The sequence below is a fragment of the Cibotium barometz genome, chromosome 3, assembly GCF_041138505.1.
Source record: "Cibotium barometz isolate CiBa-2024 chromosome 3, ASM4113850v1, whole genome shotgun sequence".
Lineage (NCBI taxonomy): Eukaryota > Viridiplantae > Streptophyta > Polypodiopsida > Cyatheales > Cibotiaceae > Cibotium > Cibotium barometz.
In genome coordinates, this window is record NC_141048.1 from 384982 (window position 1) to 412196 (window position 27215).

Below are 27215 nucleotides of genomic sequence, written 5' to 3' on the forward strand. Positions count from 1 at the left end.
TGCTAGTTGTCAATTAAATGATGTAGAGGTGAACTACACCACCATAGAGAGAAGGATTGGGCATGGTTTACGCTGTCAAAAAGTATCGACATTACCTATTTGCCAACAAATTCGTATTCTTCATGGACCATCAAGCCTTATTGTACTTATAGTGAATAAGACTTGCACCATGGGAAGAATCACACGATGGTTGCTATTATTGTTGGATTGACTTTACAATTACAGTAAGAAAAGGGACAATGTAGCATGTGTTTGCTGATCATATGTCAAGAATTCCAAATGGGGAACCAACAATTGGTGTCAAAGATGATCTCCCTGATGCTTGTTTGTTTAAACTGGACGTGGTACCCGAATGGAGTGAGGAGATATTTGATTATCTAGCTCATGGTTTTCCATAAGAAATACCCTTGAACAATGATAAAATGTGGCAGCTTCTCAAGCTTGCTGCAACTTATCAATTGATTGTGGGATAACTATATAAGCTAGGTAAAGATAATGTGCTAAGAAGATGTGTGAGAGAAGATGAGTTCATTCACGGATAGCAGGCAGGCATTTTGCTGGAGAGATCATGGCTTGCAAGGTACTTCAAGTAGGGTTATAGTGGCCTACGTTATTCAGGGACATGATAGACTTTGTCAAAAGGTGCGAAGAATGTCAGCATTTTGCTATCCCACAATAAAGGGACAAAATGCCGTTGACCCTTATTATTGTAAGACAATGGGGAGTAGATTTTGTTGGACCTATTAGTCCTGCAACACACCCAGTCTGGAACATCTGAACTAGATTCTACCATGCAACTGCTGGAGTGTTTGCATCCTGTATGTGTCCTATCATAGTGTCTATGACACTAATTGAAAGCCACTACATGACTTTTCTTGCGCCTTGATTCCAATCTTGAATGCCTTTAAATCTGTAGGAGTGGCATTCTTCTCAGATAACTCTAGAGGATCCTCATTGTCTCCTTCTACATAATCCCAAAATCCTTTACCCATTAGGAAATTGGTTATTCTAAACTTCTAGGCATGGAAGTTATTCTTATCTGGCTTCTTACTAACAATCTGATTAATTTCGTCAGACATGTTTTCCTGCAGCAATCAAATAACCTGCAAATAGGCAAATTCTGTATGCAACTATAATACAACAGTATCTCCTATAACTGCTGCAGCAACGATACTTTAGCACAGCCTGTGTGTCACCAAATGTGATAAGAGTACACATACATACACCCAGTATCAACAATACATGTACAAACCTTGTCTGCACTGCTGCACTGGAACAACTTGATTTGGAGCAGAAACAATTCTCTACTAGAACTTTCAGAATACTGCTCAAAATATCATGTAGCGACAAAATGGGGCCCGCTACATGCCCCAAACGTGAGATGTGTAGCTCCCAAAGCTACACTCAGGGGGGTGTTTTACCTAAATTAATAAAGGAAAAGAGATGATGGTGCTCTTACCCGTGTAGTATCGCGCTTCTTTCCTTGCTTGTTCTTGCCTCTTGCTTGCCTCCTTAGCTCTCACACAAACCAGGCTCTGATACCATAAAGAGAATGTGGGTGTAAGATTCCTCCTCAATCGGAATAATGAATAAGCTTTACTTCAACCCCCTGATCATTCCATGTTTCTAAATACAAGAAAATATTATTTTTCCTTATTTTTGCCTGGTGAGATAAAAATTTCTAGAGTGGTAATTCAATATTGAGATATTTTTGGATGTATAAATTCTACAAATATCAAAAATATGTTTCCCTGAAACTGAAAATCAAAATAAATTTTCCAAGGTGCATTAGGAATAAGTTAAAAATTATTTAAAAGACCTTAGCTTAAGGGTCAAGATTTTTTTAAATTTTTAGATTATGGTCCAATTAAGGTTCCTATGGACCAATAAGATTAATCCAAGTGTTGGGATGAGATAAATCCAATGAATAAAAGAAAATACCCAAAAATGAGTAAATACCCACATAAGATGAAGAGTTGACTGAGTAGAAGATTTATTAGTTAAAAATTATGAAATATTACTAAAAAAAAGAGATATTTTGGAGTAATCATACAATTTTGACACCTTGGTAAGGAAAGGGTGAGCCTTCAAGGAGGCGCCTATTTCACACATGTGAATGAGTTTTAAACTCAAAATAATTAAGATATTTTTATCTCTCCTCTTTCCTAGATCAAACCTTATAAAAAAGGGAGCCAAACTGGTCCAAATTTAGCCAAACTGAAGTTGGAAAATTTTAGAACTTAGTTGGACTCAGTTAGTGGCCTCCCTCACCTATAAATAGACCCTCATTCTTTTGTATTATCATCTGTGAACTAGACCATGCTAGTATTACCTTAAAATAAGTATATTTTCTATTATCCCCTAAAAATCCTCTACATTTTGGACAGATTGGAGATTTTCTCTCTCTTCAACCTTCCTTGGAGCTTTCCTCAACATACTAACCAAGTGATTGGTTTGGGGCCTCTCCTAAGAATAGAGAATCAAGCAAAACAAGAGGTAAGGTATGACTTTATGGTTTTTTCTTAATCTTCTAAATGTTTTTCACTTCTCAACCCCTCTCAAGCTTGAGAAGTATTCAATTGAATGGTTTTTCAATGCAAATGAAGCTCTATAATGAATTTTAATGATTAATCACATAAAGTTTACATTTATGCTTAATTTAGGATGCTTTTTATGTATATATCTCTCTCCCCCAAAGAATGGTCATTCCTATGACTAATTCTCAATTCAAATGATGCTTCTCATGGAGCAATTCCTAATTCTAAAATCAAACTCTATGCTAGTCAAGCTAGAGGCCAAAGAGATGGCTTTTTTATGCTTTAATGTTACATAAATTATGGTAAACTTAGGAACTAAGTCCATAAATTGGATATTGGTCCAAATGATAGTTACTCTATCATAGTCCTATTACTAAGTCTTATTCTTTTAGAAAATATTAAAAATTATCAGTAATAGCAGCGGAGCTATGGTAAAATTTTTAAAAATTATCACATAAATCATTTTTATTCATAATGTGAAAAGAGGACTTCCTACCATACTCTAGGATTAGTCATCCTATGTTAAATGAATAATTCTCATCATATCCATGGAAAACTAATTTTTAATGTTTATGTATAAATAGTTAATTAGAGAAAAAGATGAATTTTTTAGTAATTTTATTTTTATGATAAAAGCCATGATAATGTACACCCATGTATTCCAATGGAGAAAGAGAAAATTTGGAATATTAAAATAATGGATATTTTATTTAAAAATTAAAGAAGTATTTTAGCTAAATTATTTTATGCATGAACACTTAAATGATGAAAGAGGAATTCCCATCATATTTGGAACCCAATCATTTAAATGGAAAAAGTAAAACTCTTGTCATATTAGGATTAATGGATATTTTTATTTAATTTTTAAGAGAAATTTTAGTTAAAATTATTTTATGCATATATAAATTTAAATGATGAAAGAGGAATCCCCATCATATTTGGAATTCAATCATTTAGATGGAAAAAGAGGAATTCTTGGTATACTAGGAATATTGAATATTTTTATTAAAGAAAAGAGAAATTTTAGATAAATTTATAAAAGAGGAATTCCCATGACATTTAGAATTCAAGCAGTTAAATATAAAAAGAGGAATTCCCATGATATTTGAGATCTAAGAAATTAAATGGGAAAAAGAGAAATTTTTAGTATAATTAAATTTATGAATATTTATCAAAAGTGAAAATATGGGTAGAATTGATTTTTGTAAATCCCATGAATTCTTTTATTAAAAAAAGTAATATTGGATATAATTCATTTGAGAAATTGAGAAAGAATATGGAAATAGTCGTCGAGAAAAAAAACCTTTATCTAAGCCAAACAATTGGCAAAAATTTAGAAAAGTTCCATTATCCGTATCGAAGTAGGAAAAGCTACTGAATGGGAATAAGATGTAAATGGGATGTGATAGGATGTGAATAGATGTGATAAGATGTAAAGGAGATGCGATAAGATGTGATAAGATGTAAATGGGATGAGATAGGATGTGATAAGATGTAAATGAGATGCGATAGGATGTGAATGGATGTGATAAGATGTAAATGGGATGCGATAGGATGTGAATGGATGTGATAAGATGTAAATGGGATGCGATAGGATGTGAATGGATGTGATAAGATGTGAATGGGATGTGATAGGATGTGGTGTAATGAAAATGAATGTGGATGAGATGTGAAGTAAATGGATGTGGATGTGAATGATGAGATGAGAATGAGATGAGAGGATATGTGAAAGGGTGAGATGGAACACCATATTGGGGAATATGGGAATTTCCCACAAGTTTGGGACACGTGGTCAAAAGTTTGGATTAACCATAACTTGAACACCACTAATCCAAAATGAGCGCTTTATAGCTCTTTAGATTCCATTTTTCAAGTGCTTTCCAACGATAGGTCATATGATAGGGTTTTGAGAAACTTACAAACATGTTATCCATGTCCCCCTTTTTTAAGTATTCAAAAATGGGAATTGGGAAATTCCCAAATTCACTAATATGGTGTTATGGGAAGTAAATGGACGTGGATGTGTATGTGAAAGAATGTGATGTGAATATATGTGGATGTGAAGTGATAGATGTGAATGTATGGATAGATGTGGATAGTCATGCATGTGAATGATTGGATAGATATGGATGAATGAGATGCACTACAAGGGATCGGGATACCCGCGCTCCTGGCCGCTAAAAATGACTTGTGGAAAAAAAGTAACGGGCCCGTGTATCAGTGCGTGTATCATCGCGGCCAGAGACATGTGTGTAAAAGCGCGTGTATAGAAACAGTTAGACGCGCTGATACGAGGGCGTGTACATGCGTTTTGTTAGTTTAGCTGCGCTTAGACACGCTGATACGAGAGATACACGCGTTTTGTCAGTTTGGCTGCGCTTATACACGCGCATTTCACAGAGTATCCGCGTATATACACGCGACTTTTCCAGAGTTGACGCATCTATACACGCGAATAGAGAGCAAAAAAAAAAAATCCAGAGAGTGCTATTTGGTACCTGAATGCTGTTCCAGCATTCCAGCACCCAATAGAACTCTCTGGATTTTTTTTTTTAGTGTATTGCACCATCCACGAGGAAGATTTAAGACAAGAATGACATGAATGCATACATTGTCAATACACGATTCAAGACAGACATGAATGCAATTCTATCAATTCACGATTCAATATTACTATCAAAATTTTATGTGTACATATATATACAAGGGAGTCCATATGTCAAAGTAGCCCATGGCTTCAGTTTTACAAAAATATATATACAACCACATCCTCAATATGGAATGTGATACTATAAGTCTGAGTACTAGTCAGACCCAGATGATGACTCGCTGCTCCCTCCATGATCAGATGAGCTCACATCGGTTGAAATGTCAGATGAGTAGTGCTCACGTCCACCCTCTGCAGTGGCAGCGGTAGGATCATGAGTGGTGGATCATCAGTTGTAGGATCATCAGCAGGTGTGCAGCAGTAGCTTGTGCCTGTTCAAGTAATATATAGTATATAAGTATATATATATGTAATTCAATAAACCAAAATCATTCGTTTAGAGTTTTGAAGTACCTGTCGACCGTATGGTCTCATGGCCATCTCAAACTGCGCGTCCGTAATACGTCCCTCGGCTCTGAAGAGGGCCCACATGTCACGTCTGCTATGTCGATGAGCATACCCAGTATTGTGGGCTGTGGGCTTCCTCCCCATAACCCGTCATAATCAACACAAATTGTAAGATTAAAACAATCATAGAATCAATGAATTAAGTAAACAATCAAATAAAGTGGCAAGATACGAACTCTGCCTCCCATGACTCGACGCTGCCAGATCCAATGGTCTCCATCTGGATCCGTCATGCCTCCACATGATGCCTGCTCTTTATGCCACCCTCTGCTCGTTTCTTTGCCTCCTTCCACTCGCGTTTGTGCACAGTGTGGCAGGTTTCTCGGCAGGATAGCCACCCGCAGCTACATTTAGCCCATCATCGTACGCGAGTTTCTTAAGGTGAGATCTTTTATTACTTAAGATCTCCCTTATTCGCGTCCTTCCCCATACATCCGAGAATGTCGCATGTGGGGGATTGGGGTACCGACTATGTACAGCATCTATCACCTCCCCAACTAATCGGCTATTTTGATCTTTAAATCTAATAAAACAATTTCTATACAAGTTTGAAACTACCCCACGCATGTACTCCATGACCTCTTTCCCCCTCGCATCCATCACTACCCTGCCCCTATCCGTCACAACATAGCAGATCACTCCCTCCACATCTCTCACCTCCTCCTCATCCTCACTGTCTCCTCTCCCTCTTCTCCCTCTATCCCTCTCTCACCGCGTGCCCTACTACCTCCCCCACCAAAGCACCCGCCGCATCCTCCACTCCCACTCTTCCTACTGCGGCGTTTGCTCTCCTCTGTACTGCGGGTGGAGTCACGACTAGGGGATTGTCTACGTGACTGTGGCTGTGAGGGAGTACGTGATGGTGGCTATGAGCCCTGACGTGACGGTGCCTGGGAGGGTGTGCGTGAGTGTGTCTGGGACGGGGTGTGTCTCCTTGGTGGGCGTGGAAGAGGAGAAGCTGCATGCCATCTCGTCGGACTCGCAGGCATAGATGGCAGTGTGGAGTGACATGGATACTCGGGGGCGGGGTATAGATACCAAGCAATCCAGGAGGGGGATGGGCATACATGTACTCTGTAAGCTCAACTAGACCAAGATGGTGCCCAAAATGATTTAGCATCTCCATCATCCAAGTGCCGTACGCAAATGGATCGGATGAAGAACCTGGATCCATGAAGAATCTGCAAAAATAAAAGTATATACATGATTGCATCAAAGCACAAATGCAAGCTAGCACAAATGCACAGTCGCATGTATACACCCATCCAAAAACGCGTGTATATGCGCGTGAACGTCTGTGCAAACAGGATACACGCAGATATACACGCGTTCCTACACGCGGCCTGCGCAAAAAAAAATTTGAAAGCGACCGACCTCCGACAAATCGTCCTTATAAAACAAGCCCACTGTCACAATCGTTCACAAAAGTACTACCAGAGAAGGACGGAGACAATCGCATAAAGAAAAGAGACAATAGCATAAACAAATGGAAGGAAAGAGACAGGACAAAGGACAAACTGACTCACCTCTGAAAAAGTGAGTCTTCTTTTTGGCTGGTTTCCTTCACCTGTGTGTGCTCCTTGTCTGCTCCTTGCACTTAGGTTTAGTGCTCTCTGTTGGAAGAGGCGGCGACGAAGGAGAGGAAATCTTAGTTTGAAATTGTTTATTTGGAGAAGGCAGGTTATTTTAGGTATAGACAAGTCGTTGCGTATAACAGCGCGTGTATTTTCGTGTGTATAATAAATCAGCTACATTTATACACGTGATTTTAAGGATGTAGCCGCATTTATACACGTAATTTTTAGGATGTAGCCGCGTTTATACACGCGATATTAAGAATGTAGATGCACTGATACACACAATTTTAAGGATATAGACGCGCTGTTACACGCGATTTATAAAAAATTTTATACTTTCATTAAAAACTGATTATGATTTTGTGTTTGCTCTTTTGTACATAGGATGTCATCAACCTCCTCAAGCAGTTCTGGTGAGGATGAGACAATGCGTCATCGTAATCGCGATGTGTGGTTGGGACAAAGAATCAAGTGTATGTGTAATCGATGTCAAGGATGCATTGTACGAGCGCGTCGAATTACCTTGAATCACATCTCCATGTATGGAGAATGGAATCAAACAGGTTTAGAGGTGAGTAGATGTAAATTGATAGTATTCAAATGACTCATGGTATCCAAATTAAATTAATGGAGTTGTAATATATATACTCTAATTGAAGCAGGATGCAATACCACACCCTAACATGGTGCCCTACGCGCAGCGAGAGCACACAAAGCGTCAACAAGATGATGCTGGAGCTTCGGGATCTATTGTCAGAGATGAGTGGGAAAGGGATGACAATAGCCCTGCACCCCACGAAGTTGTGGAAGAGGAAGTGTTTGATGATATGGTGCGGTATCTTTTTAGGGATGATCCCAAAGGTATGGACGACGATGATATGGAACAACAGCATCTTTACAAGGCTTCATCAACACCGGTTTTTGAAGGGTGCACATTCTCTATTTTACGTGCTTCACTTGAACTACTCAATATACAAATAGTTTATGGATGGAGCAATGCAAGTCTTAACGCATTATTGAAGTAAGCTTTCTAACTTGCAAATTTGAATTAGTGGTTTAGGGTTTAGGGTTTAGGGTTTAGGGTTTAGGACTAATTGATGATATTGGATGCAGGCTATTATCAAAGGGGAATAGACTACCCACCTCAAGAGACATAGCGAGGCGCTATGTGACATCTCTTGGAGGATTGGATTATGATCGCATACATGCATGCGTCAATGATTGCATTCTCTTTCGTGGGACGCATAAGGAGGCTCGACATTGTCCCACTTGTGGTGAAGCAAGGTATAGAACAGATGTGAAGAGTTTTGATGTACCTCGTAAAGTCTTGTGACACTTTCCTATGATTCCTCGCATCAAACACATGTTCAAGTGCAAATCCATAGCAGAGCTCATGTCATGGCATTCCTCACATCGATCGGATGATGGCATGTGGAGAATTCCCGCAGACACTCCTGCTTGGAAGCATATTGAAGATGAGTGGCCCAGCTTTAAAACAGAGCCCAAAAACTTGAGACTTGGCCTAGGTATGGATGGAGTGAATCCATTTGGTTTCAAAAGCACCGCATACAGCGTGTGGCCAATTGTGTTGGTGAATTACAACCTTCCATCATCAATGGCTCAAGAAGGGACATCTTATGTTATCCCTTCTAATTCTAGGCTTGACTTTCATCGCTTCTTTGTATGTGTTTTGGATGTCAAATGGCAAATGAACGTGGTGGAAAAAAGGCATAATGCAACGATAAAATGCCATGCAAGTGGCCATGTAACTATTGACTCTACAAAGTTTTGGCAAACAAAGAAATATAGGCTCCTATTGCCACAACAATGTGAGCAGGTATGCATTTTTTTACTAATGTGTTTCATGTACATATATATCTAAGCTCGCGTACCCCTTGACTTTTGATATGCTAATTAATTACTACAGTATGTGTATTTGAGTAGGTTATCTATCTGCCCAATGGTGCATGACATTAAATGGTGGTACGTCATCCCTATTGCACCACGTTCCAAAGTGATGTATAATACATTCACTGATATGGAGCATATGGAGGATGAGCGTGACATTTCTCATGATCATGAGAATGACCCTACCATTGAGGATGATGGTGATGTTGATGAGGATGATCAGGGCATCGATACCATTATCAATGGACAGAATATCGATAGTGGAATAAATTTAATCGTAGCCTTACAAATTGATCAAATGGATATTGATGTTGATCGTTTGGCAAGGATGGATCTTATTGAAGATGAGATCGAACCCTAACCAATCCATCACTGTATTGTTCTAAATTGATGACATTTCTATTGTATATGTTGTCTTTTAATTATCATCTCATGATTTATTTTTGAATATATTTCATTGTTGTAAATGCATGTAGTGGGATTGTGTAATGATATATACTGTAATGTACTATGAGATGGTTTAAAGAAAATAGTTTTTAATTTTGTAAAGGAATGGAGTTTTTCTTAATAAAGTTCTCGCATGTAATAATGCGTGTATAATTGCGTGTATATACACGTGCTGATACATGCGTTTCTGAAACCAGTATACACGTGAATTTAGATGCCAATATACATGCCCTGGTAGACGTGTTTCTGAAACTTCAATACACGTAAATTTAGATGCCAATATACATGTGCTCGATACTACTCATATACATGCGCGACCATACACGTGCCTGATACTACTCATATACATGCGCGACCATACACGCGCCCGTAACTTATCGCATGTATTGAACGCGTGTATGGCAGCAGTGTCTTGTAGTGATGGGATGTGTATGAATGAGATATGATGTGGACGTGATGTAATGTGGATAGAATGTATGTGATGGAATGGGGATACAATGAATGTGATGAATGTGAATGGATGTGATGTGATGTGAGTCGGGATAAGTGTGAATGGGTGAGATGTGATGTGATATGATGTAAATTGGGATAGATGTGAATGGATGTGATGTAAATTGGGATAGATGTGAATGGATGACATGTGATGTGAAGGGATGTGATGTGAATCGGGATAGATGTGAATGAATGAGATGTGATGTCAATGGATGAGATGTGATGGGATGTGAATCGGGATATATGTGAATGAATGAGATGTGAGGTGAAATGGATATGTGATGTGATGTGATGTGGATCAGGGTAGATATGAATGGATGAGATGTGAATGAATGTGATGTGATGTGAATGAATGCATGAGATGTGAATGAATGTGATGTGATGAGATGTGGATATGGGTAGATGCGAGTGGATGAGTATAAATGTGGAAAGATGAGATGGAAAATGATGTGATTGGATGAGAATGGATGAAGGATGATGGGAATACATATGATTGGACTTGGACTAAGTAATGTGGATTGATGTGGAACAATGTGGAAAGATGAGAGTTCGTTATAGAAACTGTATTTATGACTTGTTTTTAAATGACTGTTTTATGTCAAGAATCCTGGGGAAGTATTTTGACCATCTTATGAGACGAATGAGGTCGTGGAGACCTAAGTGATAAAGTTGCAACAGCTGACGGAGAGTCAACGGAGGATGTCTCGCGTAGCACGGTCGACCGAGTTTACCAGCCTCGGTTCAATTTAAATGGTGAGCTTCCGATATGGTGGATGAGGGACCAAGGAAGCGGCTTATGCGTGAAGTGCTAGGTGACCTGCGACGAAGGATCCTAGAGGGTGCTGACCATACGGTGCTCAGGCTCTGGGTCACTGTGCGCTTTTGCCGCACAAGTCGTAGCTGGGGACTTGCCGAGCACCGTATGCGAGCCACGAATGGCTGCAAGCATACAACCAGGGAAGCAAGCTCAAACAGAATGCAAAAGGTGTGTCACTCACCGCTCAACCGCCACCTTGAAGGATTCTCGCGTCGCAGTGAAGAAGGAGCCGCCGTCGCCGCTCTACCGCCTCTCCGCCGCCTTTCCGCTACACAGTGCTCGATCGCTCTCTCACTCTCTCTCTCTCTCTCTCTCACACACACACGCAGGAGAAGGAAACCAAGGAGATAAGACAAGAGCACTCTTGTATTCACAACACATGAGAATGAGGATTTTAGGGTTACATTTGACTCTTATAGGTGACTTGGCCGTTCACACTTGGGCGCCCATACATGGCCGGCCGACCCTAACCCTTATCCTACTAATATTCAAGGTGCGCCTCTCATCGGCGATCACCCAATCCCTTCATCCTTAACCTATGGTGCCGACAAGCTCGGCCCATGACTCAGAATATTTAAATTAATGACGTAAACAATGGATATTGCAATGAGAACTTAGTTTAAGGAGTCACATGAATGAGCTAGTGTAGCAAATTAACAGGAGTTTAATAATTATTGAAGGTAAATCAAGAGTTAGCAAGGTGTCAAAGGTTTATAACTGGCCTAAGTCAAGGAAAATAACCAAGCTTAATAAATAAACAGATGACCACACTGTGTCTACTCTAAGAACAAGTTAATACCACGAGTCTAGGGACACAAGAAACATTAGAGTTACAGGAGCCTTTTGCCTTTTTTTTTTTTAATGCACGTGATAATTTTTACACACAATGGCGACCTTCCTAAGGCAAAACTAACATCGATCCTGGTACCATGTTTAACACAAGGCATTATCCAGGAATCTATTAGTTCACCTTAGGCAAGGCTACCCCCTACCAACCAAGGCATCGTTCTGGAGTAGAATACTCCTCGCCTACCATGTATCAATAAGGCGATAGGCCAACATTAAAGCACATCATAGACTTGTATTGCCATTTATTGTAGGCTTTTTTTTTTAAATCTATTTCTTTTGATCTTCGCTCCTGAACTATAATTTGTCTTGCATCCTTTCGACAAAGGGGTAATAGCTATGTCCTAGAGGTCAACACACACATGGCCAAGTGTCAAACATTAAGATGGTTTGACCCTAGACCTAAGACAATCGTATTCCAAGGTTAACTAAAGACGTCATGCTGCCTAGGAATATTTCCAATAAAGTTAAGCTCATTAATGATTTACACTAGCATGCAAGCAACTTCAAAAACTAAGTAGTACATTGACAATTTCCATGTGGTCATGCATTATAGTTTATGCAATTAATTGAACAGTAAAAACGAAAGAGAGTGGGTATGGAAGAATTACACCTGTATTTTGGAGATCTCCTTGATTCAATGAGAGAAATGCCTGCAATTTGATTAGATATTTATGTATGAGCGTTGCGGCTATTTCAGGACTTGAAAGCGAACCCACCTCAAACTTTTCAACCTGTACAATCAACTAACAAGTACTATACCTCGAGAGGCACATCAGTGTGAAAAATTAAAGACTCGTTTAAGGAATCCAAACTAGAAAAAACTTGAAAACACTAACCTACCTACCAGTCACCACACTACTACTGAGGATACGGTAAGAGGATGTTGTAGAGTCCTGGCTCTAGCCCTAAGGCTAAGCCTCTATCCGCATCATCCAAATAAATAAAGTCAACCTCAGTAGTGCCATGAGTTTCATCCGTCCATTCATCATTGTCAGATATTTCCTTTTCATTTTCCCATCCACATAAACTCATCAAGAATGTAACCATGCGAGGATAGTCATCTTGTGGAAAAGGAAAGCATTGGGCTATCGGGGATATTTCCTCTACGGAGTAGGGATCAGTCATGGTCAATAGGCGAATTAGCCATTCTAATTCCTCAACATTTTCCTCTCTGGCTAGTACATCTATATGATCCCATTCAGTTTCAATTACAAGATAGCACATGTGAAATATCTGAGAAAGGTACAGATGATACCTCTCACCAAAGGTGGGAGTGAATGAAGTGTATGATGATCGTGCATCTGCCATATCTGCAACACAGATATAGCATCAGTAGGTTTATTTGACAGGTTAATCTAGTTCTTAATTGTATACAAATATTTCTCCTCTTTTTGTGCTCTTGCTCTTTTTACTATTTTTTGATTTTCTTTTCTTTTCTTTTTTTTTTATAAAATGTATGAAGCTATATATATACATCCCCTTGAATTTGGCAATTACATGGTCAGGGGAGAAGGTTATAAGGAGGAAGCATTAGAATGTCGAGCGTGAGTACATGCTTCCCCTTTCCTTGGGTAGATCATATTATTTGCAATGATGTTGCAGCCTCTTGGAACCAATTTGTCCGGCGGGTCATAGGTTGTGATATGGGCAGATAGCTTTTTATGACCCTTGTGGCCACATCCAATTGCAGAGATGGTAGTGTACGCTCCCATTGACGAATGGAGGAAATGGTTTCCGACGATACTATTACAAGCGGAGACGTAGACTCATCGGTTTTTTGTTGGGTGTTGACAAGAGTAGGTGTAGAGCATGTAGAAACTTTTATATGAGTGTGTGCCTGGCATGAGGAGCTAGAAGCTTCATGTGGCTCCCCCCTTCCTGAGCTAGGTGGTAATGATCGATATCGTTTGGGAATCCAAACTAACTCTGGAAGAAGTGGTGCGGAGCACTCTGTTACCTTTCCCTTACCACGGTCTTGAATTGTCATTGGGGTGGCAACAATTGGTTTGCAAGGTTTTACAGGTGATGTAGAGGGATTCAGCTTATGTTTAGGGACCCAAATCTGGTCATTCCCCTCGTAGTACCCTTGGGCTACTAATAATTTTTTAGGGATCCATCGCGATGTTACATTGCCCTTTCTCGGGTGGGTAGCTGCTTTCCTTTTACGAGGCTTCTTGGTGGATGAACGAGATTGAGCAGGGGAAGTAGCTGTTAACGAAGCTTTTGGGACCCATTTGTATGTATTTTTTGGCATAGTAAGCGGAGCTTTAGAGACCACCTTGTATGCATTAGGACTTGTTTGGGGTCTTCTTGGGCCCTTTTATTTGGACACTTAGTGAAATGCTTAAAATGCTAATCAAGCTTTGACCAAGCTAGCGGCCTAGGCCTGAAAATGCATTTTTCCTTTTCTACAAAAAAGAAAATAGGCCAAAAGGTGATCTAATCATTAGATCTTCTGTCCTTGGGAAGGAATATGGACCTAACTACCTTTTTGTCTTGTAGTGAAGTACCTTTCACAAAGAATGTTTGAAAATTTTCGTCACTTTGTTCCCTCCCTTTTTGGAGGTGCTGCAGATCCCACTCTCTCTCTACACTCTCTCTCTAAAACGCGTTTAGGGTGTTTTAATTGGGTAAGGGCTTCTTTTTCTCTCTCTAGGAGCCATGGCCTGCAGATCTGGACCTCCTACTCCATCATCCTCTCCACCAGCTCTCATGGAAGAGCTCACCATCCCCTCTTGTGAAGGTACAAATCTACACATCCTTGCAAGCTGAAGCTCTCCATCTCCATCACTAGCAAGCTCTCCATATCTATCATCCTCTCCACCAGCTCTCATGGAAGAGCTCACCATCCCCTCCTGTGAAGGTACAGATCTACACATCCTTGCAAGCTGAAGCTCTCCATCTCCATCACTAGCAAGCTCTCCATATCTATCTCCTGAAGGCCTCCATTTCCATCTCTATATCCATCTGCATCTCCTTAAGGCTCTCCATATCTATCTCCTCAAGGCCTCCATTTCCATCTCTATATCCATCTGCATCTCCTCCACCTCCATCCTCCATCTCCATCATCTCCATCACCATCCACATTTCCATCTCTGTATCCATCTACATCTCCATCTCCATTTGCTAGGTACAATGGCTCTACGGGACATCACCAACAAGCAATCAAAGTTTCGCTTGCACGTGGACTTAGACGAGGAGTATGCCACAATACGAAGGGATGTATTCCTGCTGAGGTGCTACGACTTCAAGGTGCAAAAGCCATTGATCTTTGGACTGATGGAAGCATTTATCCCCTTGATCCACAGACTGGTGCACCTCCCCCTTTTCGTAATATCACACAGGTCATACGCTTCTTGGGTGATGGTTATAATGGTTTCTTAGGGTACTGTCAGAGGCTTTATTCTTTGTACTTGCAAGAACTCTCAAATCAAAATCACCTCAGGAAGCTTCTAAAATTATGCAAAGCAGAAAAGAAAGAATGTGCGTCAACTTTCATGGCCACAAAGGAACATATGCTGGCTCGAGTCAAGGATCTAGAGGAGGACGATGCAGAGCAGAAGATGAAGCTTGATGAAGGTGTGGAAAGCAGGGATCGAGCTATAGAGAACTATCTCCGTCTTCGAAACTCAACTCGGAACCTTCGCCGACGTGTCGATCATTTCACTCACCTCCCCGTGGGATATAATGCAAGGCAGCGAAAACGCAAGCCTCTGAGTCTTCTTTCCAAAGATGGGGGGGCTCGCAAGTGACGTGTGCGTCAAACACGGTAATCACAGCTTCAAAACTAGCATTACATTCCTTTTTCATATAGTTATGTCATTGACTCTGAACTATGTGATGTCCAGGGAATGTGCTAAAGCAATATTAGGTTGTTCCAATACTGAGGAGTCTATCCTTGAGCACATTATTCCAGAGCAGAAAGTAATCAATATGATAACCAATCCAGTAAATGGTGCGTTGCGTGACAGGATTCAAAAGTATTTTCTCAAGGAATTCGAGCAGATTGTCAGTCCCGTTGACATGCTCACTGTGTGCGACACAGCAGGTATCAGTGATAAGGGATACAGGGCTTTGTATACTTGCATCACAGCACGTCTACGAGGCAAAGGAATGACACGATCTATACTTCCAACACCATACAGTATAGTTATGGCAAGGAAGTCAGCAAACAACGATATTGCCGACTTGCTAGGCGGCTATACAGATGGGTGGATGGTAGCATGCCAATGTCAAATTCAAAAGATTTTGCTTACAACAAGTTTAACAATGTTTACGTCGAGGTGGAGGCACTTCAACGAGCTATGATTCAGTTTTATGATATGACATTAGAGGAGACGGATGGAAAGGCTATATTTGTCCTCAAATTGGATGAATGTCAGGTTGTAAAGGGCCAAAGGATGGAACGTACAAGTCTGACACTCATGAGCAGGGCATTGAAGCGAAAGAGCTTAGACGGCGAAGATGAAACAGGTGATGGTGGGGAGAATAACTTGCACACAAAGCGACGCAAGCAAGATTACTTTGGAGTGCAGTCTGAGAAGAACATATGGTGGCAGGCGGCATGGACCCTTCCGCATGAGGACCATGACAGTCTGAGGTGGTACTTCACCCGTACAGGTATTCAAGGAGTGATACACAGGCAATCAAATGGTGAAGTCTTGCATGTGCCTGGCACTGGTCACTTTGAAATAGAGTGGCACCTTGGTGGTGATCTCAAGACCCTCAAATGCATGTTGGGAACTAAAAGCGGTGCTAACACTTTGTTTCCATGCATCTTTTGTTGTCATCCAAGGATGCCAAGTGTCACAGTGGGAAAGGCCAAACAAGCAACCAAGGTGAAAGGTCGTAAGCAGGCAAGTGCAAAGGGCTCAAATCAATTACAAAAAGGGAAGGGTATGCACGTCTGGCTCAATGGAATTATGAGCTGCAATCAAAGCAAGGCACCATCTCGCGCAGAGGAGGATGCTACTTGGAACCCTATTCTTTCAATTCCACTGTCGCGAGTACATGTGTGTACCTTGCACGCAAGACTTAGAATTCTGGACAAATTGTTGATGCTCCACATCAATTATGCTTGGAACATGGAGCCAGAGTCACGGCGAGAACAGGGCATCGAAGAGCTTGAAGTTGTTTTATCATCCATGGGGCTTCACGCAGGTGCTGTCACCCTCTCTAAGGATCGCAAAAACCCATCAAGTACCCAAGATAACCCTAATAAGATATGTATGGGTGGTGCAAAAGCAAGACACCTGCTCTCAAACTATGGTGAGGCTCAAAGCCATACACATTTTGAATTATGGAAGCAGATTTGTGATGTAACAACCTATCGAGGCAATGAGGCGACACTAGGATTGAAGCGTGCACATGTGTGGGAAGCTTGTGATGAGATGATGAGGCTTCTTGAGCGCTCGTATCTTGATGAAGCAGAGATAGCTACATTCAAGACTTCGATTGATAGATTCACAAAAGAAATGATCGATGCTTGGGGGGAAACTCATATAACACACTACATGCATATTCTCTATGCGCACAGTTCCTTCTTTCTAGATGAATATGGGTCTCTTGCACTCTGGAGCAACCAAGGCATGGAACGATCACATTACCAAGCCAAGGCGGCCTATTTTAAGAATACGGGTCATGGCGGTGGCAAGGTTCGCAGCAATACGTTTCAGGAAATGTTCAATTGGTTTTACCGTGCACTTACTGGGAGAAAGGCCCAAAAGCGAGCCGGAAATTTATCTTTGAGGCGCAAAATCATGAAGGTGGTAGGTGCAAGGCGAAAAAGAAGGGTGCAATGCGTCAATGGCACGTGAAAGAGCGAGGCAATGGCACAGTGGTCGACTAAGAAATGGCCGCGTGTGGTTACCCACCCAATAATTCTTGTTCGCCACTTTTTGGCGCGTTCATTGTAAATTGACTTTTTTGTAATTTTGGCCCCCTATAAATATCAGTGAGTTTTATAGTCATTTTTAAAAGTCTTGACTTGTGAGCTCTCTCTCTTCCTCTCCCCTTGACTCTCTCGCGCTCTCTCTCTCTCTCTCTCTCTTTCTCGCTCGTGCACTAATATCTCACGCACATGGAGCCCCCAAATGATCCTCCCTCCAATACGCAGGATGACATTTTCAAAGACCTTGGGCCTTACCGGTGGCACATAGAACTGAAATCCCAAACATTTACCCACAAGCCCAAATGGATCTGGAAACTGAGCGTGTGAGGCTTGAGCGAGAGGCCCAAGAAGCCCAAGAACGCCAAGAAGCGGAGAGATTACACAAAGAAGCACAGGACATGGAGGCAGTTGAGAGAGCAAGAAAAGAAGCCGAAGAGACCATCAGAACACAGGAGGAGGACGAGGCAGCAAAGAAAGCACAGGAGGATGAGGCTGCCAAGAAGGCGGAAGAAGACGAGGCAGTTAGGAAGGCGGAGGCAGATAAGAAGGCTGTAGAAGAAGCTCAGGCCGCCGCAAGCAACAAGAGAAGATTAGCATTCTTTGCTGCGGAGGAGGATTGGCTTAACAGAAAAGCTCACGGATTTGTTGCTGACCTGCGAATGGCCGGATACGAAGATGACACAATTTTGGAAGCGGCTATACAAAGTCTTCGAGCAGAATATACAAAGAGGAGAAATGAAGACACAGTAGAAAGGGAGCACCGAGTAATAGGATTCTCAATGCAATGCTAGACAGAGTCTTGGCTCGTGCACTTGGTAAAGGAAAGAGAAAACTCTCAGCTGAGGAAGTAGAAAATAAGAGACAGAAGCTTGAACGAGAAGCCAGGGCAGCAAACACACGGAGGCTTCGTGAGGAAAAAGAAAGGAAAGATGAAGAGGAGTGAGTAAGGAAGGAGGCAGAGCAGAGAGCAGCTCAGAAGACTCCATCTGCAAAGGCAAAGAAAACTCCAACACCTGCAAAGGCTAAGAAGGGGAAAACCATTCCTAAACGCACAGAACCCCCTTCCGATAACTTCCAAGAGCAGCGACAAAAGTTTAAAAATGACACGCCAGCTTGGACTCGCCACGCGCAAGCACCACCGCCCCCAACAACACAGAAGAAGCAAAGGTGGAGACCAGGGACAGTTGCCCTTAGAGAAATTCGCAAATATCAGAAGACCTGCACAGCAATTATTCCGAAGGCACCTTTTGGGCGTCTCGTCAAAGAGATTATCCACGACCAGCGCGCTGGGATGTCAATCGTGTGCAAGCGGCGGCACTAGGCACTCTGCAATAAGGTGCCGAGGATATTTTGGTTTCGCTTTTCCAAGACGCGATTTTGTGCATGGTGCATGCAAAATATCCTCGACACTAGGCACTCTGCAATAAGGTGCCGAGGATATTTTGGTTTCGCTTTTCCAAGACGCGGTTTTGTGCATGGTGCATGCAAAACGTGTCACTTTGAAGCCATCTGATCTTCATCTAGCTAGGCGTATCCGTGGAGAGGACGCTCTCTTTCACTAGATAGGGGAAGCCTTTGTAATGCAACAAATCCGTGTTTTGTAATCTCAATTTGATTAATGAAAAACCATGTCTATTTTCAAAAAAGTTATTTTCTATTGCAAGTGATTGTCGTCTTGTCAAGGTAATTGTAGTCTTTTGCATGTAATTGTTGTCGCTACGTACATTCGACCTCATGTGAACGCTCGTCTGCCACCACCCGTCCGACTTTGGCTCGACTCGACGGGCCGATTTCTCCTGCGTATGGCCCCAAAAGGGTATATCAGCTGTGCGGGGTGCGCCGGGGCCGACGGGGGGGGGCCGGTGGTTGCGCCGTGGAACCTGTGTGCCACGGAGCGACTTTTGCCTGTTTAGGCAAAAGTCGCTCCGTGGCACACAGGTTCCACGGCGCGACCACCGCCCCCCCCCCCCCCCCCCCCCCGTCGGCCCCGGCGCACCCCGCACAGCTGATCTACCCTTTTGGGGCCATACGCAGGCGAAATCGGCCCGTCAAGTGGAGCCAAAGTCGGACGGGTGGTGGCAGACGAGCGTTCACAAAAATTGATTGAAACATCATGACAGGACACGACAACAACATATAAACACATCAAGAAGATAAAACTTAAAATCAGCTCGAAAAACATCTTGATGTCATTAATTGTTTGATTTTCACAAAAGGCAAATGAGTACATTGGATCTAGCCAACTCGCTTGATGAGCTTGGTGAAAGCCTCGTGGGTGAGAGTCTTTACTGATGGTTTGTCACCAATGCGTTCGGCTATCTCTTTGGCATCAGTGATGCCTTGTCCAAGGCTAAGGCCACAAAATCCTAGGAAAGACCCTGCACTTTTATCACCAAAGCTATAGATAGCTGCTTCCCTATTTACAAGAATACATTTATGGGCATTTTGGGCTATAGGGGCTTCAGACAGGATGGCGCTTAGGGCTCTGCACTTCAAAATTTCAGCTTGCGCATCATTTGAAAAGTCGTTGTGAATCACGTGAAGCATCTCGGCATTGAAGCTCGGGATGTAGTGCCATAGCGCAGCATCTTTCCCCTCCACCTCCTTTCGTGCTCCACCCTTTCAGCTTGCGAACCAGTCCATTTCTCTTGCGGTCTACAAAGTAGATAGAAGAATGAGTTGACTTCAAAAAATTACAAATTAAGAAGGGAAGAAATTGGGTGTACTACCTCAATGGCATCATCATGATCCGCAAGGTCTGCATCACTAATATTGATGCTCCCAAGGCTGACGGAATCCGAAATGGCAAGCGGCTTGTGAGGGGCAAAGCTAGTTTCTGGCACACTCTCATAGAAATCCTTGCATAGGGATATTTGTACAAGAGTCTCTGCCACAAGGGACTCTATTGAGGCATGATTTTCCGGGAGCGCAAGCACCTTTGTGACATCTACGGAACTGAAGTCAATGCGGATGTCATCATCTTTGGACGGCTGTTGTGTGTCTCGCATGCCCGCATACATAGCAATGACTGAGAGAGTTTCATCCTGGTGCAGCCCAAGGACATGGGCGATGTCATCCAAAAATAAGAACTCTACACCTTCTACTATGATGGGGTGTAGAGTTCGCACTTCGAGCTCTGGAACTTCATCCATGACATCGTCCCCTTCGATGTCCCATTTCACAGCCTCAGCTTGGGACTCTTCCGCCAGAGTCACAAGTGCAAGAGATTTTTCTTGCACTGGGGTGACAATCTCCTCCTTTGGGTCAGCTTCCTTGATCAAGAGATAAGGTGTGGCTTTCTTTGGAGGAGTGGCCTTCCTCTTTCCCTTGCTTTTCTCTGTTCCCTCCAAGATCAGGAGGGCAAGAGTCATGTCCCACCTCAAAAAACTTGTGCCGATGTTGCCCATTCCAAGACCTACCAAGTTATCTTCTTCCTCCTCCCTTAGATATGTGCTACTAAGGCCTTTGAGGAATCTTGCAAGCCTGAACCTGAAATTTTTGTCCGCTTTGTAGGTATGCTTGATAAGATCCACAGGCACCCAAGTTCCCTCCTCGTCTTCAAAGTTGACACAATATTCAGCCATGTATGTGTCCATGTAGCTAGTGAACGCCCCAAACACGTCATTATGGAGTTCGGCGGTGCCTTCCATGTCAATAGATGTCTGAAAGATGGGTGCAAGCTTCTCGATGAAGTGACCGAGGTCAAGCTTGTGCAATTGAGATAGGAGAGCTTGGGCGGGGGTGGCCATGCTTGAGTAGCGAAGAAGGCGAGGGGACCGCAAAGATGCCGAGAGTGAGGAGATGAACTCAAAGTGGCCAAAAGTGACTTATAAAGAGGTCTTTAAAACTTTTTTTATGTTTAAAAATTCACTTAAAACCTCCAAAAATTTAAAAACACGCGACATAACTTAAAAGTGCACAAAATTGAACACAAATTGCAAGTAGCCAAAATTGTTTTGAATTAATCTCTCAAAATCTGTTACATAGCTTGCTTGATATGGATACATCTAGGGAAGGGAATGCTTTTACAAAAGTAAGATGCCTCTTTCCTCTTACGTAGAGGTGTGTTATCAATCACAAATGAAAAGTCACCTTTCAGTGCAAACCTAGGCCTAAGTACTCCCTTAAGTTCACCATATTCCAATCAGCATTTACTACGATATCCCACACATCAGCTTGCGTGCTAACATGTACATCAAGCTGTTCTGCATCGTTGATGTCCGAATCGAGTGCTTGCCATTCGCCAGCTTCCAACGTCTGTAAGGAAAGATAATAGAGAGTTGTTGCTTTCCAAGCTGGTACCGAACGACCATCTTCTCCGACACCACCATGCACTTTATCTTGTCAACCTGATGTTGAATAACCTTCAAATCCCACAAAGGTGGCAGAAAGGCACTCATTACTGTGCCTCTCTTTGCAATCCACATTGTAGGAGTCCGGTGAACATCAGCCTCCTTGAACAAAAACACAAACAAATGTAAAGGCATGAAGAACGTGAGAGTCGCACGATGTGACCCATAGGTGCACTTCATTGCATTGCACACATCAATCTCAATCCGATGTCTGGTTAGTGCAACCAAAGTATTGTCGGGCTTTGGCCAATCATGGTCCGTGAGACTTGGTGTAGGGAGCCTCCGTAGAGTCCCAGAACCATCTCTTGACGTGGGTACAATATACTCTGCATGAAAGAAGAAAACTGAGCGCTCTAAAAGCTCTGATGCCGAACAACCAGTATATAGTAACTTGCCGATTTCAAAGTGGTGCGCCTCAAAGGTTCCAGAAAGGGCCTCTAAAGGCTCCCATTCCACAAATGTCGACGGAAAGATGTCTACACAGAACATTACAAGAACACACTTGAAAAAATCAAGCTTCCGTAACATGAAATGATATTAGCATGTCTCAGTGCAGCCCATAAAACAAGAAGCACAAATAAAACTTACAATTTGCAGGAAAGCATTTGTGATTGGCATTGTCAACACGGAGTTGCGATGCCTTGTAGACGTGTTGGATCATCACCTGCTTGCTTCCGTCAGCCCCCTGCTTGAGATCCACTATGCGACCCTTCCCCAATGGTGTGACTTTAACCCTATGTATCTGCGAGAGACTTTGTGGGCTCCCCTTGTGCTTGGACGCATCGTCACCCACATTCCTTTTGCAAAGGTGCTTGTAACCCACAAGCCAGTGTCGTCTTGTTCGTTGCTGCTGCTAAAGGACTCCACCCTTGAACGAGGTCGGCGACTCATTGTGCTTGGCTAACCGATTAAGCTAAATGCTATGAAGTTGTAGGTGTGTGAGAAGATCTCTGCAACCTAATGCTAGCAGAGCATATAAGCTGGCAAGAGGAGTCAAGAATGTGTATAAGCTAGCAAGAGGAGAGTGAAGAATGTGTGCAAGCAAGAGAGGATGGACTTGATGGGGAAAAAAGTGGACTGTTTTCCAAGCTTTCCATAGCCAAGAAGATCTCTGCAACCTAATGCTAGCAGAGCATATAAGCTGGCAAGAGGAGTCAAGAATGTGTATAAGCTAGCAAGAGGAGAGTGAAGAATGTGTGCAAGCAAGAGAGGATGGAATTGATGGGGGGAAAAGTGGACTGTTTTCCAAGCTTTCCATAGCCAAGAAGGCACAGAAAGATAGATCTAACTTTAGGAGGGAAGGGGAAGGCAGAATGGGGAGGGAGGAGGCCAAAAAAAGACTCTTTTAGTTAGAGAGAGACTCAAAACCGAATTGCTAGTTTTAGAGAGAGGAAGAGGGAGTGGGGAGAGGGAAAAGTAGCTTTAAATGAGGGATAATGATGGGGGGGCGTTTTTGGCCCTAGCCCACTTTTTGAGGTGGGGGCGTTTTTGGCCCTAGCCCACTTTTTGAGGTGGGGTCATTTATGCCAGTTTGAGCTGTCTTTATTAAAAAAAGGTGGGAAATTTGATTTTATTGAAAGATTTTGCATTTTTCAGCCCAATTTCTTTTTAAAAAAAACGTATGATTCAAGTTTGACCCCTACATATTAGGGGCAGGGAAACCCAACATTTTTCTCCACATGGCCTTCGCCCATTGCACCACTCCTTAATGACTGTCATTAGGCTTGGGGCAAATTAAAGGGCCCAAGAAGACCCCAAACAAGTCCTAATGTTCCACTCTTGGCATTGAAGCGTTAGAGGGGTGGCAAACAATCAAAGATGGTTTTGCCACTGGACTTGGTGATTTTTCGTTATCCAGCATTTTGTCCAGAGTCGACGGCTTAGGAGCAGGATTTTGAGCAGTCATACTGAGTGTTGGTTCTTGCATTGTGACTCGTCTGGTTGCCCAATCGATATTGCACTTGGTGGCCAACATCCATTTGCGCCCTAAGTTTACAGTGCCTTCCATGGTACCAGCAGGCATAACCAAAAAGCTTTGAATTACGGTCCCCTTGTCATAGGCAACCGGGGTGTGCAGAATTCCTGAGACAGGGGTTTTCTTCTTGTTGATACCTTGAACTTGGATAGCACTCTTGGATAAAGGTGGTTTTCCAAGTTGACACCACACGCCATATGATAGCAAATTGTATTGAGCTCCTGTATCCAATAATGCATTATACAGCACCTCCCCGTAAGGACTCTGTAACTCAATTGGGTATCTTAGAGGTGGGTCAGATTCCAGTGAATCCTCCTCTGCCTCCTCGAAAAATACTTGCGTAATTCCCAAGTTGGCTTCTCGTTGGCACTTAGCACGCTGTTGACGTTCTTTGGCTTCAACTCTCGCTTGTATCTTTTTAAGCTCAGCTTGTTCTTTAGCTGCCTTCTTTTGATGGATTGCATGTAACTCCTCTTGGCTCAGGGGGTCATAGTATCTTTTGAATTTACTCCCATTAAGGAATCCAATGGTTTCAACTTCGTCGAGAGTCTCCACTCAGATGGTACCTTGCGGGGTAATTTCACATACTCTATACGGTCCCTTACCAGCATATTTGAGCTTCTTCTTTTCATTACGCACTCCATACATCAGGACTTTATCCCCAACCTTGATGTCTTTGTCCTTCAGGTGGTGATCAAACCATTTTTTTCTTCTATCCTTCTCCACAAGGGCATTGTACACAGCCAATTGTCTTTCTTCGTTTAGCCGTTCAAGAATATACAGACGCTCTACTAAGGGATTACCATCCCAACCCTCTTGAGTAGCAACACGAAGACTAGGAATGATAAATTCCCACGGCATGACTGCTTCTTGGCCATATACCATTTTGAATGGTGTGCAATTAATAGCCACTTTGTACGCAGTACGATAGGCCCATAAAGTTGTTGTTAGCTTTAGATCCCAATCTGTGCGATGAGCTTCAACTGTCTTTGTTAAAACAGAGATTAAAGTCTTGTTGGTACTCTCGGCTTGGCGCTTGCGGATAGTAAGGAGTAGATTTATGATGGGATATCATGAAATTTGTTGTGTGAGCTCCTTAATCACTTCATTTATAAAATGCATACCATTGTCGCTCACAAGTTCAAAAGGACAACCGAAGCATGTGATTATATTTTCAAAGAGGAACTTGGCTGTTGTCCTTGCATCTGCCTTACGTGTCGCCTTCGCTTCAGCCCATTTGGTCATATAGTCAGTGGCCACAATAATATAGCGAGATTGTGTGTTTCGGGCCGCTGGGCTAATTGGACCTACAAAGTTTAAACCCCACTTTTCAAATGGTTGGTTTACTTTGATCGGATGTAGGGGCATCTGATCTTTCCGCTGGGGTTTCTTGTATCGTTGGCATTCATCGCATCCCTTCACAAAGAGTGATGCATCTTGGAACATAGTGGGCCACCAATACCCTGATTGTAAGATCTTTCGTGCAGTTAAGTCTCCTGAGAAGTGACCAACGGCTACACCCATATGTGCCTCTTACAAAATGTATAGATACTCATCCTCTCGGGCACAACGCCTAAGAACGTCATCCTTTCCTCTTTTATAAAGAGTCCCAACTATCAAGCAATAGGGTTTGCATTCTTTGATCAGCTTTCGAGCTAGATCTTAACGAAGCTCCTTGGGTGGAAAGCCATTAACCAAAAAGTTAACAATCTTCTCACTCCATTCAGGCATTGTCTCCACCATGAATAGGGATGTGTCAGGTAAGTCATCATCAACCCCTGTAGGAGCCTCACCATTAGGTATGCGAGACAAATGATCAGCCATAACATGTTTCTTGCCAGGTCTCACAACAACAGTGGAATCAAACTCAAGAAGAATCAATAGCCATCGTGTGATTCTTCCTGTGGAGCATGGTTTGTTTACCAGATACAACAATGCTTGATGATCCACATAGAAAACAAACTTGGTGGCAAGGAGGTAATAACGAAATTTCCTTACTGCATATATCATTGCCAACCCTTCTCGCTCCGTAGTGGTGTAGTTCATCTCAGCATCGTTCAACTGGCGACTGGCAAAGCTAATGGGGTAGTCTAATTTATGTTCTCCAGGTTGAGTTAACACACACCCAATAGCAAAGTTTGATGCATCAATATGCACATGGAAGAGTAAATCCCAGTTAGGCATTCTCAAGATTGGAGCACTCGCCAGGGCCTTCTTTAATAGCTCATAGGCACGGTCACATTCTTCGGTCCAAATAAACTCGATGAGAAGCTTATACAATGGTCGAGCTATCTCGGCGAAGAATAGAATAAATCTTCGATAATAACCAACGTGGCCCATAAAGCGTTGGACTCCCTTATAGTTGGTGGGTGGGGGCAATTCCAGAATGACCTTGATTTTACTCTCGTCAGTGGAAATCCCATTTTTGGACACTATATGCCCTAAGATAACTCCGTGTTTAACCCAGAATTGGCATTTGAAAGGATTCAATGAGATGCGATATAATCTACACCTTTCAAATATTTTTCGTAAACACATCAAGTGCTCGTCCCAAGAGGAATGAACACAAAGATCATCTAAGAAAGCTTCACAGAAGTCCCTTAGATATTCCTTAAAGGCTGTGTTTATCAATCGTTGGAATGTTGCAGGTGCATTGGTCAAGCCAAAGGCCATGACGCGAAAGGCAAACACTCCAAACTCCGTGATAAATGCTGTTTTAGCTTGGTCCTCGACTGCAATTGTGATCTGATTGTAACCCGAGTACCCATCTAAAAAGCTATATGCCTCCTTACCTGCCACTCTTTCAAGCACATGTTCAGAATATGGCAAGGGGTAATGATCCCTTCTGGTGGCTGCATTGACCTTTTTGAGATCAACGCACACTCTGAGTTTCCCATTCTTCTTTGGTACGATGACTATCGGAGAAACCCATTCTGAGTGCTCAATTGGGTATATGAATCCACATTTTACAAGTTTTTCAATTTCCTCTTGTACAATCTTTGCGTACTTAGGATTCATGGGGTAGGGACGTTGCTGGACTGGCTTAGCAGTGCTAATCATTGGAATCGTGTGTTGCACCACCGAGGGTGGAACACCCTTCATATCATGATATGTCCAAGCAAATATGTCCTTGAATTCTTTAAGAAGCTTTGTAAGTGCAGCTTCTTCCGCCTTGGTGAGGTCTTGAGTAATAAAAACTGGTTTAAACTCCTCACCCGGATCTGCTAAGTCTATCTCCTTAACTACCGCAGGGCCA